We start from the raw sequence: 7,550 nt of genomic DNA on the forward strand, positions 1-7,550 counted from the left end.
TGTCAGAAATGTCACATGGACCTATTTTATTGCAGTTCCTGTCATGTTACTATTCCCTATCATCTCCTACACTCTTGGATAACCCGGTGGTGTATCTCAAAATACTTTCCGCCAGATTTATCAGAATTGCTAACTAAAACTCCTGATCAAAATCAGTCGTTGCATGAGGCGAGTGTTCACCTAATTCACCAATCGATGTTAAAATTAAGTCCTTCTGTACTCTGAAGTTTGTGGGTATACATTTGAGTGTTGTCTGCGCGCGCGCGCCTGAATGCAAGGATGATCGAGAGAAATAGTGGTAGAGGGGGGATAGATATATATAGATGATGGACAGAAAACAAATAACGGGGAGAGGGGGGGGGAGTTGAGGGGAAAGAAGGGGGGGGGGGGTGATGGGAGTAGGAAGGAGAGTATGGTCTCTTCAAAGTACAGAGTTATTCACAGGATAGATGTACGTTTTAACTCGATTGACAGTTTTCGCGTCCTCCACTGATAGTTCCGTAATCGTGTAGTTCCACTACAAGTGATTTTTGATCATGCAGAAGCAATTGGGAATGTACCATCCGCAGAGTTATAATGTTAAAAATAGAACTGAATTTATATCTATATGAGAATGTTGATGTTGAGTAGTATGTGATGATGGCATTTGTTGTGATGGTGTTAGGTACTGGAGCAGCACGATGACGGTGACAGTTGATGGGTGACAGGGATGGTGATGTTATGGTTGTTAGGGAGAAGATTGTGGGTGTTGGTGAGGATCGTGACGGAGGTAGAATTGAGATGAAGCAAGGCCTTCTATATAGTGCTATATAGACGGCCTTGGATGAAGTGATGGTGGTGGTATAGTTCTGGACTTGGCAATCTCAATCCGACTTTGACTGAATGGAGCCAGGTGAGTCACACTGGTCGTGTTTCCATGGTCATTGGTGGGGATGCATTGCTTTGTTTCACTAATGAACCACATGAGGTGATCTGGATGTCAGATCATTTGAAAGTATTTGGCCAGGATGTTGGAGATAAGGACGTGTGTGATAGAAGTCGAATCACATCACTGCTAATTCTGGAACTGCGCCAATATGTAATCTTCAGTGCTGAATCTGCATCTGTTGTCATCTCCTTACCATCGCCACCATCTTGCCACTAAATCAATATATCCCTTCCAAAACTAACGCATCCCATCAAAACTATTGTCATCGGATTCACCTCTCCCTCTAACCTGAAGCTCAATTATTCTAAATCGACCCTAGTGATGCCGCTTTCGTCATCTTTGGCCTCTGTGTGGGGTCTTTTGTCCTCACATGGTGGGCAGGGAGACAACTTGCTGTGTCTATCCCCCCGTTTTTGTTTCCCACGTTGCTTAAGTCTAAAATTAGGTTGCTTAATATGTCTTGCTTCAAATCATGCGGCGCTGTGGCCTTATATTGGCCGCAGCCTTCGATAAAGTTAAGTATAGTTAGTTTTATTTCCCCCTCATCTATCCGTTGTGGACTACTGTAGTTTTTGTTTTCAAGGCAATATTTTTAAACATTTGAGTTTATTCCTCTTCGTGGAATCCGGAGCTAGTGTCTGGATGCGACGTTTGGTTATTTTAAAGCAAATACACTGATAGTTTGTCTCTGGAATTCATTTATGTAGACAACACCTCCCTAATGTATGTAAAGGCCTTGAGCTATATATGAGGCCGTCTAAGTGTAAACTCCTTTTTTGTTGCTTTATCTGACATCTAGTTCTAAATATACCTTGTCAGGTGTTTTCTTTATATTGTAATTTTCCGATATGAGTTAGACTGATCAACACCTTTGTCAAAATATGCCATTAACGTATGATGTTGGTCATGGTGTAAATGTAGGTCGGATGATATTGTCATAATCTAAACGATCCTCATGGCTGTATTACAGTGCATTATTGCCTATTTTTACAGGTATAGTTTTGTTTCTGAGTCGAGAGTCGGTCATGAAAACAAATATTTGTTTTTATATTTATATTATAACTAAAATTTCATTCAAATCTGTACTCCACGATTGCTGCTCATTGTATTTTTGAATTGTCATTGGTTCCCAGCAATTTAAAAGGATTTTGAGTTGTTTTGATGTTTGCAATGAAGTCTAAACGGGAACATCTCCAAACACAAGTCCAGTTTATAATTACAGACGTCCGGCTAAAACCGACACATTCCAAAATAAAAGTACAATCACTAAAAATAAATTTGAGATTCACGGAGTCACAACACTCGTTTAAGTATAATTTTGTTGTAGGTATATAGATTCCCAAATCGTTATGAGGTTTTGTAACACAAACCTTACACCCGAAAGAAAATGAAAAAGGAAAAGTGTTACGTGAAAGTTAAGCGTATGAAATGTTAAGAAATATGGATATCCAAAACTATTGAAAACAATAAACCCAAATTTTCTTAGTTTTCAAATAACAACAGCCACTGTTCAAACTATTCCATAGTGCGAATTTTAATGTGAGATCGTTTTAAAAGGTTTAAAACGTTTTTAAAATGTATTTTTCTAAATTGATATCAATTTCAATTAAAACGAGTTTTTAGTTTCTTTAATCTGTGAAATAAAATTGTGTGAAATAGAAATGGAAATAAAACAGAAAGGAATAGTTTCACGATGTCCTAGGTGAACATAGGTCTGATAACCGAACTCAATTCAGGGCTTGTTTAACAATGTAATGAAAACATTTTTGCGTTTTATTGGAAATATTTTCAAACCTAGAATGAGCCCGTAACAATGTGGGTTATTAGACCTCAAAATAATTACACCTTGCAATTGTCATTTTAGCGCCTGTCTAAATGCTTTTAATTGTATATACAAATCTAGTATAATGTTTTATAGCAAAATAATAAAGCTGAGATTGATGTGCTTTCTTTGAATTAAAAAAAAAGATTGGGATTTTTGAAACATTTATCAATCTTCTTCCCCCCAGGATGCCGTCTATACGTTATATCATGATAAAGTAAATGCTTCCTTAAGGTAAAGGGGTTGACACAGTTTATATAGTCCCAATTTTTTTTCAAGAGTTTAAAATGTTGAAAATAAAGGGTATTTGTTAACAATATCAATTTTCAAATTTGAACAAACGAAAAAGAAATTCAATTAAAAATAGCAGTAGCCATTATGCTCAAACAATATTCTATATTGCTTATTCTTATCCCCCTTTCAACTTATAAACATTGTTTAAATGAAAGAAATGAAATGAAAATTGATCATATCACCATGTCAACATCAGCTTGATCATAATCCTTTCTACTGGCATTATACAAGTTGTTTTCAGGGAGGTTTATAGAGTTGTAAAAATATTTTTTAAAAGAATGTAAAGTCTTTTCGGTTTTAAATATTCTTGACATTTCTATAAAAGATGTTGGAGAGACGAATCAGACCGAATTTGTGAGATTTTTAAAACCCTGGATTTTTCAAACAAAAAAGAAAATAGAGATGTAAATAAAATTAAGAAACAAATCATTGGAATGTAAGCGGTGAAATGTTTTAGAAATAGAAAATAAAACGGAAAAAGGATGAATGACTACATTTTAAAGAAGACAATGTTTTTTTTTAATCAATAAAAATTGTATAAAGAATGAATATTTTAACAATGTTGTGCATTTTATCCATGTTGTGCATTTTATCCATGTTGTGCATTTTATCCATGTTGTGCATTTTATCCATGTTGTGCACTTTTATTCTACCAATATATAACGACAATGTGATGATATGACAATGTGATGATATGACAATGTGATGACACGACAGGACCATGTGATGACACGACAGGACCAATGTGATGACACGACAGAACAATGTGATGATACGACAGAACATTGTGATGATATGACAATGTGATATGGACAAGACCATGTGATATGACAAGACCATGTGATATGACAAGACCATGTGACATGACAGGACCATGTGACATGACAGGACCATGTGACATGACAGGACCATGTGACATGACAGGACCATGTGACATGACAGGACAATGTGATGACATGACAATGTAAAGCGCTTGGGCTCGTTTAGTGGATATTGCGCTAAATACATTTTTAATGTTATGATGATATATAGTGATAAAAAGGGAATAATCACTGAAAAATAAAGTTGAGATTAACAAGCACGGAATCGCAAGTCTGATATTATTTTTCAAAATAACAGCAGAAGCCATTAGGTTCAATTATCCTTAAAAACAGATTTGAAATTTAAATAACCTTTTTAAAGACTTAAATGTTTTTAAAATGCATTTTACTAAATCGATATTAAATTGAGTTTTAATTCCTTTAGTTTTTTACAATGTCCAAGGTGCAAATATAAGCATGTCTGATAACCAAACTTAAGTATGGGCTTGTTCATAGTGGAAACTTTTTTGCTTTTTAATGGCAATATTCTCAAACCTACAATAAGCCCACAACAGTTAGGGTTATCTGACATCAAATATGTACACATTGCAATGGTCATTTTAGCATCGATCTATAATTGTATACAATATACAGATCTAGTATAGCATTTTAAAGAAAAAAATAATCGGGAGGCCGTCTGTCATTTCATGATTATCTAAGCAAATGCTGCTGCTACCAATAATGATACCAATATTGCTAACAACACTGCTTCCAACACTGCTCACAATACTGCTACCAACACTGCTCACAATACTGCTACTAACACCACTAATATGATAGCTACTAACACCACTAATATTGGAGCTACTAACACCACTAATATGATAGCTACTAACACCACTAATATTGGAGCTACTAACACCACTAATATTGGAGCTACTAACACCACTAATATTGGAGCTACTAACACCACTAATATTGGAGCTACTAACACCACTAATATTGGAGCTACTAACACCACTAATATTGGAGCTACTAACACCACTAATATTGGAGCTACTAACACCACTAATATTGGAGCTACTAACACCACTAATATTGGAGCTACTAACACCACTAATATTGGAGCTACTAACACCACTAATATTGGAGCTACTAACACCACTAATATTGGAGCTACTAACACCACTAATATTGGAGCTACTAACACCACTAATATTGGAGCTACTAACACCACTAATATTGGAGCTACTAACACCACTAATATTGGAGCTACTAACACCACTAATATTGGAGCTACTAACACCACTAATATTGGGCTACTAACACCACTAATATTGGAGCTACTAACACCACTAATATTGGAGCTACTAACACCATAATATTGGAGCTACTAACACCACTAATATTGGAGCTACTAACACCACTAATATTGGAGCTACTAACACACTAATATTGGAGCTACTAACACCACTAATATTGGAGCTACTAACACCACTAATATTGGAGCTACTAACACCACTAATATTGGAGCTACTAACCCACTAATATTGGAGCTACTAACACCACTAATATTGGAGCTACTAACACCACTAATATTGGAGCTACTAACACCACTAATATTGGAGCTACTAACACCACTAATATTGGAGCTACTAACACCACTAATATTGGAGCTACTAACACCACTAATATTGGAGCTACTAACACCACTAATATTGGAGCTACTAACACCACTAATATTGGAGCTACTAACACCACTAATATTGGAGCTACTAAACAAATTGACATAACCACTAATTGAGACACATATACAACCACAATTGTACAACACCACTAATTTGGAGCTACTAACACCACTAATATTGGAGCTACTAACACACTATTGGGCTACTAACACCATAATATTGGAGCTACTAAACCACTAAATAGCTACTAACACCACTAATATTGGAGCTACTAACACCAATATGGAGCTACTACACCACTAATATTGGAGCTACTAACCTAATTGAGCACTAACACCACTAATATTGGAGCTACTAACACCTATAATATAGACTAACCATATTGGAGTACAACACCACTAATATTGGAGCTACAACCACTAATATTGGAGCTATAACACCACAATATTGGAGCTCTAAACACTAAATTGACATAACCAATGACTATATATTGGAGCTATTGTAACCACATGGCTACTACCAATATGGGCACACTAAATTGGGCTACTAAACCCTAATATTGGAGCACTAAACCACTATTTGAGCTACAAACACACTAATATTGGAGACTAACACCACTAATATTGGAGCTACTAACACCACTAATTTTGACTACAACACCACTAATTTGGAGCTACTAACACCTAATATTGGAGTACTAACACCACTAATATTGGAGCTACTAAAACTACTATAACTTGGAGCTACTAAACCACAATATTGGGTCATAACGAATACTATTTGGAGCAGTACTAACACCACTAAATTGGAGACTACTACACCACTAATATTGGAGCTACTAACCCACTAATATTGGAGACTAACACACCACTAATTTGGAGCTACTAACACCACTAATATTGGAGCTATAACTACCAAATATTGGAGCTACTAACACCTAATATTGGAAAACACACTAATATGGAGCTAATAATTATTTAAATATTGGAGCTACTACACCACTAATATTGGAGCTACTAACACCACTAATATTGGAGCTACTAACACCACTAATATTGGAGCTACTAACACCACTAATATTGGAGCTACTAACCCTACATACATTGACCATATTGAACAACTAATTTGACTATAAACACTAATATTGGACTACAATAATTTTAATTAACTAATTGGATATAAACAATGGGACACCATAATTGGCAACACTAATGGACACAACAACAATATGCTACAACACAAATTGACAACAATTAAAGCGCTAACATAATATCTACCACTAAATTGTATAACAAATTTGAGTATAAACATAATAATATAAAAAATATTGATAAAACACAATTTGATATAAACAAATATTGAGCTACACCATATATTATATAACCATAAATGGCTTAAACCATTATATTATAAAACTAAATTAACACTAATATTTACTAAACGAACAATTTATAAAAATTAATCTTTTTTTTTTACAATTCACACATAACACCATAATATCGAAACTTAACCGACTAAATTGGAACTAACGAACAATATTGGAGCTATTAACCATAATTTGGAGCTAACCACAATATATTGGACATTACACAACCTAATAAGTTCATTAACAATTATTAGTACTAAACCATTAAAATTGAGCTAATAACACACTAATATTGGAGCATATAAACCATAATATTGGAGTTAACGCCAGCTATTGAGTACTTAATCCAAATATTGAGCTACTAACCACTACTAATTTGAACTACTAAACACATATATTCTAGTAATACAACACAATATTGAACTAACCACAATATTGAAGCTACTAAACCACTAATATTGGAACTAAACACAATATTGGAAAACACCAACATATTAACTATAGTACACCATAAATGGATACTAACACCACTAATGATTAAACCCCTAAAAACAAACAAAAACAAATCCCCAATAAGATATTTGGGGTTCCCGATAGAGCACTCGCTTCACACACCAAAGGGATCGAGATCAATCCCGGGTGAAGTCGAGAT

Source organism: Berghia stephanieae, chromosome 1 (genome assembly GCF_034508935.2).
Source record: "Berghia stephanieae isolate SIO BIC M18660-M18661 chromosome 1, UCSD_Bste_1.3, whole genome shotgun sequence".
NCBI classification, from domain to species: domain Eukaryota; kingdom Metazoa; phylum Mollusca; class Gastropoda; order Nudibranchia; family Aeolidiidae; genus Berghia; species Berghia stephanieae.